Source organism: Piliocolobus tephrosceles, chromosome 7 (assembly GCF_002776525.5).
Source record: "Piliocolobus tephrosceles isolate RC106 chromosome 7, ASM277652v3, whole genome shotgun sequence".
Taxonomy (NCBI): domain Eukaryota; kingdom Metazoa; phylum Chordata; class Mammalia; order Primates; family Cercopithecidae; genus Piliocolobus; species Piliocolobus tephrosceles.
This window is the reverse complement of record NC_045440.1, coordinates 106,098,393-106,113,848: the sequence shown is the minus strand read 5'-3', so window position 1 is coordinate 106,113,848 and position 15,456 is coordinate 106,098,393.

The window sequence follows — 15,456 nt, the reverse complement described above, 5'->3', positions numbered from 1 at the left end:
CCTGGGCCCCAGAAAGGGTCCCATTCAGCAGGGATCCAGAGCCTGATGTCTCACGGCTGCAGCTGTGGTATATCTGCCTCTATCTCCAAATGCCCTTTAAAACGTGAATATTTTTGCTAACATTTAAAACTTAGTAGGATTTACATAAGAATGGATATTTCTGGCATCTCTTAACAATGTGAGGATTGGCTGGTACCAGGCTTGCCATCCCTGGAGCAGAGCAGTGCTGCTCCCTCTAGAAGGAGCGTTTGCTGTCCAGGGCACTGAGCCTATGGCCATGCCCTCATCTGACCTCTGTGATGTCACCTGTCTGGCCCCTATAGGCATTGGGGCTTTTGACTGTTGCTACAGAACAGAAGTTCTTAACATTTATGAAGGTCAGGGGGTCCAAGAACTTGGATGGGTAACAATTACATCTTTATTTTCACTGACCTCTACCTAAAACTGAGCATTTCCTTCCATTAAGAGTGTAGGCAGCAACCATGGTCATAATGGGATCTGTGACTGTCACCAGCAGAAATCACAGACAGTTTCGTATCAGATGAGAGTTTTGCAGGTACCTCCAAATGCCGTCCATGCTCATCAACACTGTGACATCAGCTGCGGTTCTTTAATGCATGTGATAAAGAAGCACACGTATTAGAAGGTTGGGTTTTAAAACATATTTTGAGAAGTGTTTTTCCATGCATTTGGCTCCTTTGGTAATCCTAGGTATTTTATTTTATGCCTTTATTCTAAGAAAAGGTCCATCGCTTCATGAGCCTGTCAGAGGGATCGAAGCACAGCACTGGACTCTTCAAAATACAGTTGTCAGCATCCTTGGGGAAGGAGAGGCAGTTCTAGAACCTCTGGGGGAAGCGAGGCAGGAGAGGAGTTGCACTCCCCCATCCAGACCCTCCACAGCGGCTTCACACTGGACTCCAGACCCAGGGCTTGGGGCCCTCTAAAGTCTCCTAGAAAGGGGGCTTTCTAGGAAAGGGGCTCAGGGTGAAGGCTGTGCTGTGGGTCTGCATTCAGAGCCTGAGTCCCCGCCTCCAGCCTCCAAGGTCATTCTCCCTTCTCCAAAGCAGCCCCAGCGTGAATATGGAGGGAGAAAGTTTAGCTCCCAGCCCGAGCCACGGTGCCGGTGCCGCCTCCCTACAGCGCTCACTGACTGAAGCGCTGAGCGCTGACTCATCATCGGACTCTCCTGCCCAGCCTGGTGCACGCCCACGACGTGCCCTCCTTCTTGCTTCTCCACTGTTTCCTCCCCGGCTCTTCCCGGGCTCCTGCAAACCTACGCGCGTCTCCCCATGTCCTGGCTGCCCCCTCCCAGCAATCATCCTCTTCTTTCCCTGCCAAATCCGGAAATGTGTGGTCTCGTTGCGTTTCCTCCTGAATCCTTGAAGCACCCACTCAGCCTCGCTTCGTCCTCCACCTCCCATTGCAGTTTACTGAAACTGCCCTGCTGAGGGTCAGCAGGGTTGATCTTCCCAGCAGGACAGGTGGCCCTGGGCCTCCCACCTCCCCCTCCCGCTCCCGCCCTGGTGCTCCCACAGCCCAGCCGCCTCTTCCAGGATGGAGGGATGGATGGACAGACGTCCTCCCTCCCCTGGTTTCCATGACACTGCACTTTCCCACATCTCTAGGTTTGTGACAGCTCATTTCCTCCTTGCTGGCATCGCCTTCTCCCAGCTTCTCACCGTGGGTGTGCCCGAGGCACTGCCCTTCGTGTTCTTTTCCTGTGTGTGTGCCCACCACCTCCCGTGGAGGGCTTATCCTCCTGGCGGCCTCATATCACCTCCCACCACTGCTGCCTCTCCAGCTTCTGACACCCACCATCCCAGTCCCACATTGCCAGGATTTCCAGAACCTCCCCCCGTTCCCCACCCCATGAAATGTGTCTTAAATCACAGGTTTTGGACGTTGGGCCCTGGAGGTATTCAAGGGTAGGCTGGCCAGGCAACCCCAAACCTGGTGGGATGCTGCAGAGGAGATTTAAATATGTGCCCCCGCCAAGCCTGAGCTGCTGCAGATCTGTGAGAGGCAGTCTAGCGTGTGGCTAAGAGGAGAGGACTCTGCAAGCTCATTGCCCACGTTCAAATCCTGCCTCTGCCACCTGCTGCTGTGACCTTAGGCAAGTTCATTGATTTGTTTGTCCATTTATCTAGCAAATGTTAATTGAGCCCCTACTCTGTGCCAGACTCTGCCCTACACTGAAAATACAAATGGAAAAACCAAGCGGCTTGGGGAGTTTAATTAGTTATGGCACTACCCAAACAAATATTAAATTGTGACTATGAAAGCGATGAGAGGTAGAAGATGCTGTGAGAGCCCATCATGAGACAGTCTTATGAGGGAGGTCAGGGACAGGTTTCTTGAGGACATGGCCTTTAAGCTCAGATCTGAAGAATGGGAGAAGTCACCATGTGTGACAGGCTGAATCAGGTCCCTCAAAGATGTCTGCATCCTAATCCCCAGAATCTATGAATGTGCTACCTTGCATGGCAAAGAAGATGTGATGAAGTTAAAGATCTTGAGATGGGAGATTATCTTGGATTATCTGGGTGGGCTCAAGGTACCACAAGGGTCCTTATGAGAAGGAGTTAGAAGGGTCAGAGTAGAAAGAGATGGAAGCTGAGGCCGGAGTGGTGTCATTGCTGGAAGGGGGCCATAAGCCAAGGAAGCCTCTAGAAGCTGGAAAAGGCAAAGAAATGGATTCCCCCCTAGAACTTCCAGAAACAACACAGCCCTGCTGACCCAGTTTGGACTTTTGTCCTTCTGAACAGTAAGATATAAATTTGTGTTGCTTTAAGCCACTGAGTTTGCAGTAACTTATTACAGCAGCGATAGGGAATTAGCACACTGGGAGAAAAATGGAGAAGCATGTGAGGCAGGTGACAAGGCCGGGGTGAGAGATGGGCATTGGAGATCTCGTGTGTGTGCGTGTGTGTGTGTGTGTGAAGAGGGCAGTGATGAGGCTGGACAGGTGGGCACAGGCCAGACGATGGGGAGCAACTTTATTTCTAATTTATGAACAGTGGTAAATCTGTTGCCAGAATGCCAGGGGTTCAGTCTAGGTTCTGCAGCTTGCCACACAGAAAGCCAATCACTGAGACGACGAGTAGTTCCAGGGAAGAAGGCTTTAATCGGGTGTTGTAGCTGAGCAGACAGGAGATCACCCTCAAACCCATCTCCCTGACCAACTAAAATTAGGGGTTTATATAGCAGGGAAGATATGTAACTATGTGTGGGGGAAACAGGAATTAGGGAGGAGTAAGGAAGAAGACTTGGTCAACAGGAAGCAGCTGGTGGGTTAGGCAATCATGAGGGATGAGGGGTCTGGCATATCATTGTCCAGATGTGGTGATCTGGTGAATTTCAGCTCTTTGGTACTGTCTGGGAGGCCTGATGGTTGGTTTCCTGAGAAAAGAACTCAGATAAGACAAATGTAACTTTCTCAAGTGTCAAGACTGGATCAATTTCTATATTTATTCAAAGAAACTAGAAAAATTAGTTCTGTGAGACAATTGGGCCCATTTCAAAACTATCAACAAGTTTCAAGCAGCTATTTGTTTACATTATTAATCTCTCTAAGCCTCAGATTCCTCACTGATAAAATGATGACTTTGTAGGGTTGTGGGAAGATTAAATGGAATGATGTAACGACTGTAGCTCTTAGTTAGTGCTCATTTAGTACCATTATTATGATCCAATGGCTTTCCAGCTGGGCTCCACACAGCCCTAGAAATTCTGAGTCTCTGCACTGCTGTGAAGTGGAGGGAGACAGGGAACAGTGGGGCAGTTCGCTCCTCAATCAGAGCGGCTGAGTCTTGTTAGCACACTGGACTGGACATTTGCTTAAGATCATGTTTGTTTGTCTGTTTTCAAGACAAGGTCTTGCTCTGTCACCCAGGCTGGAGTGCAGTTGCATGGGCATAGCTCAATGCAGCCTTGAACTCCTGGGCTCAAGCGATCCTCCTGCCTCAGCCTCCCTAATAGCTATGACTGCCAGTGCATGCCATCACGACTGGCTAATTTGATTTTTTTAGAGGTGTGGTCTCACTGTGTTTCCAGGGCTGCTTATGAACCCCTGGGCTCAAGCAATCCTCCTGCCTTGGCCTCACAAAACACTGGGATTACAGGATTGAGCCCCTATGCCTGGCCTTTAAGATCATGTTTGAATAAAATCTCTTGCCTGCCCCTGCTTTTTCCTGTAAGGAAACCCTGGCCTAGAGGTGATGCCATGACATTGGAACCAGCTTGGAGAACTCAGGCTCCAAACCAACAGTGCCTCCCTCCTTTGTGGCCCAGTGGCCTGGGCCTGGGGTCAGAGTGGGGGCTTCATGGCATGGAGTCCATTTTCCTTCTCGTCACTCTGTATGATTTGTGTGATCTTTTTCCTTGCATTTCTGTTTCATGTTAATCTCCCTTGTGGGACACTCTAAGGTCCACAGGGGCAGGAATCACATATGATTTGTTATCCACAGTGTCTCCAGGGCCTGCCACTGTGGCTGGTACATGATAATGACAGGAAACACTTGGAAGATGCTCACTGTGTCCTGGGCTCTGTTCCACGTCCTGCACACCCATTCACACATGTGTGCAGAATTAAAGGCTTCACGTCACTTCTGCATCTGGATGAGTTTCTTCACCTCTTTGAACCACAGTGTCCTCATCTATAAAATGGGGAATAGCAACACCTCCAGTGGTGATGGTGAGGGTGAAACAACATGATGACGTCTGCAAGCCTCCTGGCTGGGGATCTGGTCACAGCAGGCATTCAGGAAAGGATAGCTATTATTATTACTTCATTGCACTGGCTGCCAGATTGCTCTGATTCCAGTGCCCAGTCTTGATAGGGTCACTGCGGTAATCTCTGGACTGGGATGAATTCCTTCCCTCCATCAGCCAAGTCGCTTCCTGTGAGCTTTCTTTCTTTCACTCACTCCTCCTCCTCCTCTTTCTCCCTTGGGCCTGGACCAGCCCCTCTGCCCCTCTGGCCTCCAGCTGCCTTCATTCTAATCAACCATGCAGGCCACTGCCTGTGCTTCCACCTGCACCCACTTCCATTGCCTCCTTCCCTCCCAGGGCCCCAGGGAAGCTCCTACAGCCTCTAGCATCAAATGTGATCCTTGGGCTCATACTGAGGGGATCTTGAGCACTAGTGTAAATAGCTCCCTGCTCAGCTACTCCCAGGCTACCACTGACACCCCCAGCACCTGGCCCAAAATTTAAAAAATAAGCATTTATCACTTTTACAAAAAACAAAAAAGCTTTTAGTTGTGGTAGATGTTGTTGTTAAAGTACAAAATTAACAACACAAGCTATAGAAGCGAAGAAAAAGAAAAGATAAACTCCAGGGTGTCTAGGGCAAACTAGAAAACCTTTCAAAAAGAATAATGCTATAATTTTTGGTTCCTGAAAAAAATTCATCATAGAAATAGCCAAGAAGATGTTCTAAAACCAATGCCATAGTAACTAGAAGTTTCCACAATTATTCAAAAGAGTAAAATTATTTTCTAGGCCCTAGAAAATATATATATCACATTGATTACATAAGGGCCTACAGTGAACTTTTAAGTATATGTATTACATATTAAAACACACTTTTATAACATACCAAAGCATAGGCAATACTACAAGGTTGGCTACAATAAATGATACACATCCAGGCTTGGCGTGGTGGCTCATGCCTGTAACCCTAGCACTTTGGGAGGCCCAGGTGGGTGGATTGCTAGAGTCCAGGAGTTCAAGATCAGCCTGGGGAGCATGGCAAAACCCCATCTCCACAAAAAATACAGAAATTAGCCGGGTGTGGCATGTACTTGTAGTCCCAACTACCGGGGAGGCCGAGACAGAAGAATCGCTTGACTCCAGGCGGTTGAGGCTTCAGTGAGCTGTGATAGCGCTGCTGCATTCCAGCCTGGGTGAGAGAGAGACCCTATTTCAAACAACAACAAATACAACACATGTAATTGACGATTGTTTTGTTCTTTTTTCACTTTAGAAGTGGCGTAATGCTTGATGTAATACCTCCCTTTTCTGTGAGCAAGCGGGGATGTCTGAAGTCACTCCTCGGAGCTCAGTGCTGAGCTAATCGAGGAGGACGAGTGTGATTTAAATGTCTTGGTGCTGATGCTAACGATGCCCTTCTTTTAACTGAAAATTGTTTTATTAGGTTGGTGCAAAAGTAATTGTGGGTGTTGCCATTATTTTCAACAGCAAATACCGCAATTACTTTTGCACCAACCTAATAAATATCTGGAAGGGCTGGCCTAGCATTCTCCTTCCTCCATACCTGTGTACATGCAGAGCTCAGGGGCCAGGTTAACACGGGTTCTAGGAAGGCTTCTGCAGGCTTTGAAGACAGCTCTCCCACCATTCCCTCCCTGTGGACCACCAGGCACTGTTACTGACAGCCATCAGAGCTCAGAACCATGCTGCTGCTGCTGCTGCTGCTGCTTGGCTCTTTTCATCTGGGCCAGTGGAAGGTAAGGGAGAGATGGCAATTGAGGTGCAAAAGCTCATCAAACACGCTCTGTGGAGGCACAGAATTTAAGTATGTCCAGAGTGGAAAGGATTTTTGCTATGAGCTGCTCCAACCTCTAAGAGCCGCCACCACCACCACCACTGACAAGACAGAGCACACGCTCTATGCCTGGAATTATGACAGAGATGGTTTAATTTCATGTAATTGTCAGAACTGTGTGAGGTAAGTAAAATCATCCCCATTTTACAGATGAGAAGGCAGAGGCTCAGTGAGCCTAAGAACTTACTAATTATATTAGTTTGCTAGGCTCCCATAAGGAAGTGCCACAGACTGGGTGGCTTAGAACATCAGAAATGTTCTGGAAGCTGGAAGTCCAAGATTGAGATATCAGCAGGGTTGGTGCTTGGGGTCATGAGACAGTATCTGTCCCATGCTTTTCCCCTAGCTTCTTGCAGTTTGCTGCAAGTTTAGCCTGTTTTAGCATATAGACGCATCACCCCATCCTCCCCTCGTCTTCATATGGTGTTCTCCTCGAGTGTGTGTCTCCACGTGCACATTTCCCCTTTTTATAAGGACACCAGTCATGTTGGATTAGGGGCCATTTGCACCTTTAGTCTTTTCTCCTTTTTTTTTTCCTTTTTTTTTTGAGACGGGGTCTCGCTTTGTCGCTAGGCTGGAGTACAGTGGCGTGATCTCAGCACACTGCAACCTCTGCCTCCTGGGTTCAAGCGATTCTTCTGCCTCAGCCTCTGTAGTAGCTGAGACTACAGGCACACGCCACCACACCCAGCTAATTTTTGTATTTTTAGTAGAGACGGGGTTTCACCATGTTGGACCAGGATGATCTTGATCTCTTGACCTCGTGATCCTCCTGCCTCGGCCTCCCAAAGTGCTGGGATCACAGGCATGAGCCACCACACCCAGCCTACTTTTTTAAATTCAGAAAGCACTGTTGCTACTTGTCTAAATTAGGTTTTGTCTTGGTTCCCTTCCAGGAGGTGGTCAGCTCTGACCTGGAGTGTGTTTACCCTGACCGTGTGACACTGGGATCTAGTTCATCCTCTCTTAGGGTCTTGAGGACACCACATGTGGGTGAGGCAGTCGTTGAGCAAGGCAGACCCTGCCGAGGGTCTTGTGGTGGGCATGGCCGTGTGCCACTCAGATCCCCCTTCAAGCCAGGCCTGGATGCAGCAGCTGTGGAGAGTGCATCACCTGCAGGTGCCTCACCACACCCCAGACCAGGCCAACATTCACAGACTGATTGAAGTTGGTGTATAAAGGCCTGGGGTTTCAGCCCATGTGGAACAATTCTGAGGGGCCATCTTAGCCCTAGAGGTCACTGCGGAGTTGGCTGAGGTTGTCCTTGGGCCTAAATCTCAGCTCGACTTCTCAGTCCACCGCTGCCTCCTTCTCTTCCCTTCCTCAGGTGTTGCTTAGGAGCACTTGCTCCTAAGCCTCCTGCACATGGAATTCCACCGTGGAATCTGCTTCCCAGGAACTCACCCTGGGACCAGCCCCTCTGAGGCTCAAGTCAACATTTGGTCCAGGGCTGCAAAGAGGAGGTGCTAAGAGGCAAAAGGCTACTTCCGCCCAGAGAACAGGCCCCACGTGCCAGCTTCCCCAAGGCCTGGCCTTGCTCTGCTTGGAGGCCTGTCCTGACTCCCTCTGCTCATCGCCACCTGAAATTACCTAACCAACACCTTTCTTCCTCCCACCCTTCCACAAATACTTACTGAGCGTCTGCTAGGTGCTAGGTACTGTTCTGCACAATGGCAATACAGCCGTGAAAGAAAGAAAACAGAAACATTCCTGTTCTCATGAAGCTTCCATTCTAGCAGGGGAGCAGACAAATATCAAATAAATAAGCAAAATAATGTCACTTGGTGATAGTACTGTGGGGAGGGAAAAGCAGAGTTAGGGAGCAGGGTGGAGGAGACCCAGTGAACAGGAAAGGGCTCACAGAAAACGTGACTTTTGAGAAAAACCTGAAGGAGGTGAGGGACTGGGTCATGAAGCTATTTTGGGGAAAAGCCTTCAAACAGCAGGACCAGCAAATGCAAAGACCCTGAGGCTAGAGCTTGCTGCGTGTGTTCAAGGAAGAGCAAGGCTGCTCCAGTTGCAGCCGAGGGAATGAGCAGTAAGAAGTGACCTCAGGGACCGTGGGAGGGATCATGGGACTGCAGGTTGTGCAGGCCTCCTAGGCCACTGTAGGGACTTTGGCTTCGACTCAGAATGCGACGAGTCACCAGAGGGCTCTGAGCACAGGAGAAATGAACATTTTAAAAAATCACTATAGGCTGGGAGTGGAGGCTCATGCCTATAATCCCAGCACTTTGGGAGACGGAGGTGGGAGGATCACCTAAGTCCAGGAGTTCAAGACCAGCCTGGGCAATGTGGTGAAACTCTGTCTCTACCAAAACACAGACACACACACACACACACAAATTAGCTGGGCATGGTGGTGCACGTCTGTGGTCCCAGCTACTCAAGAGGCTAAGGTGGGAGGATGGCTTGAGCCCAGGGGGCAGAGGCTGCAGTGAGCCAAGATCATACCACTGCACTCCAGCCTAGGTGACAGAGCGAGATCCTGTCTCAATAATAATAATAATAAAGAATCACTATGGCTGCTATGTGGAGAATGACCAAGGGGGTAAGGGCAGGAGCGGGAGGCCCCTTAGACTGTTCCAATGAGTTCCGGTGGGAGGTAGTCGTGGCTCGGGTGAGGGGTGGGGTCAGATTCTGGGGATATTTTGAAGGTGGAGCTAATGGGATTTGCTGTTGATCCTTCCAGGAAAGACAGCTGTGTAGCTGGCAGTGTTGGGCAGGTGCATGCATGCAGCCGGCAGCATTTCTCAGTGAGGCAAACACCGTGCGGTGGCCTTGGAGCCACACACACCTGGGTCTGGATCTCAACTCCACGCATCCTAGTTGCTCATCTCTGGCAGGCTATACCTAACTCTCCCAGCCCCCATTTCTTGTAAAGTGGGGATAACAATGTTTATGTCCTGGGATTACTGTGAAAATTAAGTGAGATAATGTAAAAGAAGGTCTGGCACAAAGTTAATTATGATTAGTTTAAATAATGTGGTTTCCTGTGAGTCCTGGATATAGAGCAGAGATCAGTGGGAGGAGGGGTGAATGAGCAAAGCGTCCCTGCAGGGGAGGCTGGGACCCTGCAGAAGGCACTTGCCAGAGCTGGGGGCAGTCAAGCCGACCCAGGAGCGCAGTGGTGGGGAGACAGTGAGAGTCCAGGGCCCACTCTTGCCTTCCCAAGTGAGGATGGGGAATTCCAAAGCCCAGGAAGACTGGAGTGGGGCGACCTTTAGAGAAAAGACAGTCAGAAGGGAATTCCTTGGATAAAGGCGGAGTTGTGGAAAATGGGAACGCCACCAAAATCTGGAGAGGATGAGGTCATCCCAGCTGAAGCCAATCAAAACTCTCCCTGGAGCAGGCAAAAAAAATAAATAAATAAATGGAAGGGTTTTACTAGGCCAGAAACTGGAGATTTCTAGCAGCTGCCAAGAAAGGAAGCAAGCCCTGGGCCCAGAGCCCATAAACCCTGGGAGGCCCCACCCTGGCTAGAAAAAGAGACTGGGGGGTGCCACAACGGGAGGGGAAGCGTCTGAGTTGCCTGGGGGTAGTGATGGGGGCGCTCCTGGAAAAGCCATTAGATCCTCATCAGAGGCAGCCAGCAGAGCTCTGTGTCCCACAGCTCTGTAGGCTTTTTTCCTTGAGAAAGACAAGAAGCAAGATGAGTATTCCTTCAATCAGAGCCGTTCTACTCATTTATACTTACGATGCTTTCCTGATAAACCAGGGCCTCGCCAGAAGTTCAAACTGAGGGTCTGCCCTTCTTACCTAATTAGAGAGAGCGCTAGGATTGAATAAATGTGAGTTCAAATCCCGCTTGATTGTGGGCAGGAGGCTTGACCCCACAGTGCTGTGACATGGAGATCGCACTCACTTGCATGTGTTTGGGGGTGGCTGGCTTCTCCCCTCCACCCCCAGGGTGTTAGAGAATTGAAGCAGACGTAACAACCGTGAGAGTGGACACTTGGCCCCACAGACCGTTCTTTCCCATGTCAGGAAAGTCAGGCACTGGCTGCCAGGGGTAGGAGTGGAGGGTCTGGAACAGTGCCCCTGGTCCCAGGGCAGGGGTGTGACCCTTCTTCAGTGTCCTGCAGCTCAGACTCCCTCCTCCTGTGGCTCCACCATCTGTTCCCACTTCTCCAAGGCCCCGAAGAAATGGCATACAGCCCTCAGGATGGGAGGCATCCTCCTCCCAGACTGCCAGACCCCATGTGGTCCAGGGTGCTGACGTTGGCCAGAAGCAGCGGAGCTTTTCTGGTAACTTCTTCCTAGAAGCATCCACCTCCGGGAAGGACAACAGCAGGACCAGAGCCAAGTCCAGCAGCTGCTCCACGCCTGCCTGGCCTGGGAGGTTTCCTGTGTGTCCACTCAGCCTGTCCCGATCCAGGGCAGTCAGGGCAGGCGATGGCTGGCTTGCCACTCCCCTCCCCTCCTTGTCACCACCCTCTCCAGGAAACCAAACCACTTTAACCGCTGACCCCCGGCACCACTGATGCCCTGAGCCTGTTCTCCAGGCAAGAAGGGAATGGGAGTGCCTCCCCTCCCCGCTCCCCTCACCTGCTCTAACAGTGCTTCCTCCATGTATCAGAGGCTTCTAAGCCATCTGAGTCTTGTTTCTAAGTAATTTAGCCGAGGACAAAAGCTCCCTCCCCTGGTCCCTTCTCAGAGTTTTTGAGGCCAATGTGTCATAGAATTTTGAGCAGACACAGGGATCTCCCAACCCAGCCTAGTGCCTCTTAATGAGTGGTTTTTGGGGGCCAGGAATTGTGCTCAGTGCTTCCCAGGCATTATTTAATTCTGACAACTGCATGGGGCGACAGTATTATTTAGCTTCATTTTCCAGATGTGATATGGACATAAATAACTCGCCTAAAGTCACACAGCTACTAGGTGCAGAGCCTGTGAAGTCGGGTCCTGTGACTTCCGAACCCACCTCTTGGTCACCATGTTCCACTTCTCAAAGTATATTCCATGGGCCATTCATTCCTCAAGGTCTGTAGCAATGACACAGACCTGTGGTCGAGCACGCTTGGGAAGAACTCTGTCTTCATTCCCACCCTTGAAGAGTCTTGGAGCACACTGACAGGTTAAAGAGTCTGCGAAGTCCTGGAGTGAGTCGATGTTTAATTTTCTTTAACCTGGTGTTTCCTAAATTGTGTTTCCCAAACTTATTTCCACTTGGAACCCCTGCCCCCACCCCATCATTTTTTAATAGTATACTGTGAATATCCCAGAATGTGCTTTGGGAAACACCACACAAGATCACATTGCTGTCTTGTTCAGCTGGTGTCTGATACCGATTAGAACTCGATAAACATCGGTTCCATAAAACTAACAACATCGTCTGCATTTTAGGTGATCCTAACCCATTCTCCAGTGTTCCTTTTCTTAAGGATTTCCTTAGTGGTGGAAGATACCCCAGATCCTGCAGAGAACCCAATCCTGATGTCACCTCCCCACTGGGGTGAGTCTTCTTTTCTGTGCAGGTCACACGGGAAGAAAATTCCATCTAAACAGTTCCTCAGGGCACCCCTATTTCAGCCTCCCAGAGGTTTCTATTCCAAGGACAAAGGGAAGTTTCCAAGACAATTCCGTTCAGTATGGCAGCAGGAATGTGGGTGTGGAAGAGGGCGTGAGAACCTCTGTACCTGTTCAGCTTCTCCCAACCCGCCAAGCCTTCCCAGCAGAACAATGCAGACCCCTGAGCATCCCTCACCTCTGCCAGCACTCACCCCCACTTTTACCTTTCTTAGAGCCCTGCCCTATCACCCCCTCACTGTCCTCCTTTGATTTGATATAGCCCGTCTAGCAGCCCCTCTTACTCCCGACCTCCCAGTGTGACTTGAACTCCACGCTAGATTGGATTCAGAGCTCCTCCACCCTGGCCTCCACCTCAGGGTCGTCATGGGGACTGTGAGCACAGAGCAGAGCCAGGCCCAGCTCTGGAGACTCAAGTTCCACTGCTGTGAAGTGGGGCTCAGCCCTCCTGTGCTTTCAAATGCAGCTAGGGTTGAGAACCGCTGATGCTCCCCAGCACCCACTGCCCTGGTTCCCAGCTGTGCAGTCTCCAGCAGGCTTCTCCTCCCCGCTCCTGGCCCCTGAGCACCACTGGAGAGGTCCTCGCACCTCACAGGACCAGCACCACTGTGAATCCTGTCTCCCCTCTCAGCACCACCGTGGCTGCCAGCCCATGTACCACACTTGGTCTCATCACCTCTGCCACTCACTGCTCTGGGCCTTCCTCTCTCTCCCCGCAGTCCCTTCCCACCTGAGCCTAGCTTAGCACCTAGTCTCCTACTTCTTGAAAAAAAAAATCAAGGCCATTGGGATCACATGATCTCCATCAAATTCCTGCTCCCTGCTGATTCTCCTCCCCCGACCCTCCTCCAACCCCCACTGCTTTCCTGTTAATTTTAGAAGCAGGCCAAAATCCAGGCCAAATACCCCCAGCCGATAGAGTCAGGCTGCCAGGTTCAAATCCCATTTCTCTCACTTTCTGGATATGTGATCTTGGGCAGATCTCTCTGGTTTTTTGGTTTTTGTTTTTTTGAGACAGAATTTTGCCCTTGTCACCCAGGCTGGAGTGCAATGGTGAGATCTTGGCTCACTGCAACCTCTGCCTCCTGGGTTCAAGAGATTCTCCTGCCTCAGCCTCCCAAGTAGCTGGGATAACAGGCACCTGCCACCACGCCCAGCTAATTTTTGTATTTTTAGTAGAGATGGGGTTTCACCATGTTGGCCAGGCTGGTCTCGAGCTCCTGATCTCAGGTGATCCATCTGCCTCGGCCTCCCAAAATGCTAGGATTACAGGCATGAGCCACTGTGCCCAGGCAGATCTCTCTGTTTCTCTCACTTTCCTCATCAGTTAAATGGGATAATGCTTGCCTTTATCACGTAGAGCTGATGGAAGGATTAAATGGAGTAAGCCACGTGGAGAGTTTGGCATAAACCTGAAACACAGCACATGCCAACAAGGTTTGTTACTGCTGTGCCTGGTTCTTTCATGGTGAAACCTCTCCTCATGTGGAATGTGCTTCTGGCTCATTCCTCCAGCCAATAAAAACACACAGTCCAGGCCAGGCGCCGTGGCTTATGCCTGTAATCCCAGCACTTTGGGAGGCCGAGGTGGGCGGATCACGAGGTCAGGAGATCAAGACCATCCTGGCGAAAACAGTGAAACCCAGTCTCTACTAAAAACACAAAAAAATTAGCCCGGCGTGGTGGTGGACACCTGTAGTCCCAGCTACTCATGAGGCTGAGGCAGGAGAATGGCGTGAACTGGGAGGCAGCTGAGCTTGCAGTGAGTGGAGATCGCGCCTCTGGACTCCAACCTGAGTGACAGAGTGAGACTCCGTCTCAAAAAAAAAAAAAAAAAAAAAAAAAAAAAAAAAAACCATAGTCACAGTCCCTCCTATCCTCATAACCTCTTGAATCTACAATACTAATTTCTTGTCCCTTCTCCTCCAAACTTCTCAAAAGTGTCCTTTATCTGAGAGCTCCTTTCTTTATCTCCCTGTCTCTCCTCAGTTCACTGTGATCTGACTTCCGGCCTTACCATAGTTCAGCCTTGTCAAGGTTGCCAAGGTCTTTGCCAAGATCAAGAAGTGGACATGGGCCCTTCTCTGTTCCGGGCTTTCTGCCTGCTGCCTTTGTTGATCTTTTCCTCCTTTTTGTAATGGTGATGGCTTGGCTTTAGTGCCTCTGCATCATTTGCCTGGCTCTCCTTATGCTCCCCCACCTTTCCTTCTCTGTCTCCTGACAGGGCTTCCCCAGGACTGCCACTGCTTCCCTGAGGTTGTCCTTAGCTCACGGGTCTCCGCTGCCCTCACTCCTTTTCAGGTGGTCTTAGCAGGTCTCATGTCCACTCGAGGATTGATACTTGTTATGGACTGAACTGCGCCCCTCCCAAATTCATATGTTGAAGCCCTAACCCCCAATATGATTGTATTTGGAGACAGGGCTTTAAGGAGGTAATTAAGGTTAAATGAGGTCACACGATAGGGCCCTAATCCAGTAAATCTGGTATTCTTATAAGAAGACAAAGAGACACCAGAGATCTGTCTCTTGGTGTGCATGCAGAGAAATGGTCATGTGAGGACACAGAGAGAATGAGGCTGTCTGCCAGCCAGGAAGAGAGGTCTCACCAGAACCAAACTTGATGGCATTTTGATCTTGGACTTCTAGTCTATGGAACTGTGAGAAAATAAATTTCTGTTGTTTAAGCCACTCAGTGTGTGGTATCCTGTTATGGCAGCTCATGCTCACGAATACAGTACCTAAGTATATCAGTTAGCTTTTGCTGTATTATAAAAACCATTCCAAAATTGAGAGACTGAAAAGAACAACAATTCAGTCAGCCACCATGGCTCACCATCTGTAATCCCAACACCAAGAGACTGAGGCAGGAGGATCACTTGATCCCAGGAGTTCAAGACCAGCCTAGGCATCACGGAGAGACCCCATCTCTATAAAAAAATGGAAAAATTATCTGGGTATGGTGGTGCACACTTGTAGTCCCAGCTACTCAAGAGGCTGAGGTAGGAGGACCACTCAAGCCTGCGAGGTCAAGGCTGCAGTGAGCCATGGCCATGATTATGCCACTGTACTTCAGTCTGGACAACAGAGCAAGACCCCATCTCAAAAAAAAAAAAAAAAGAAAAGAAAAAGAAAGGAAGGAAGGAAGACAGAAAGAAAGAAAAGAAAAGAAAGGGACAGAAAGAAAGAAAAAGAAAGGAAGGAAGGAAGACAGAAAGAAAGAAAAGCAAAGAAAGGGACAGAAAGAAAGAAAAAGAAAGGAAGGAAGGAAGACAGAAAGAAAGAAAAGAAAAGAAAGGGACAGAAAGAAAGAAAAAGAAAGGAAGGAAGGAAGGAAAGAAAGAAAGAAAGAAAGAAAG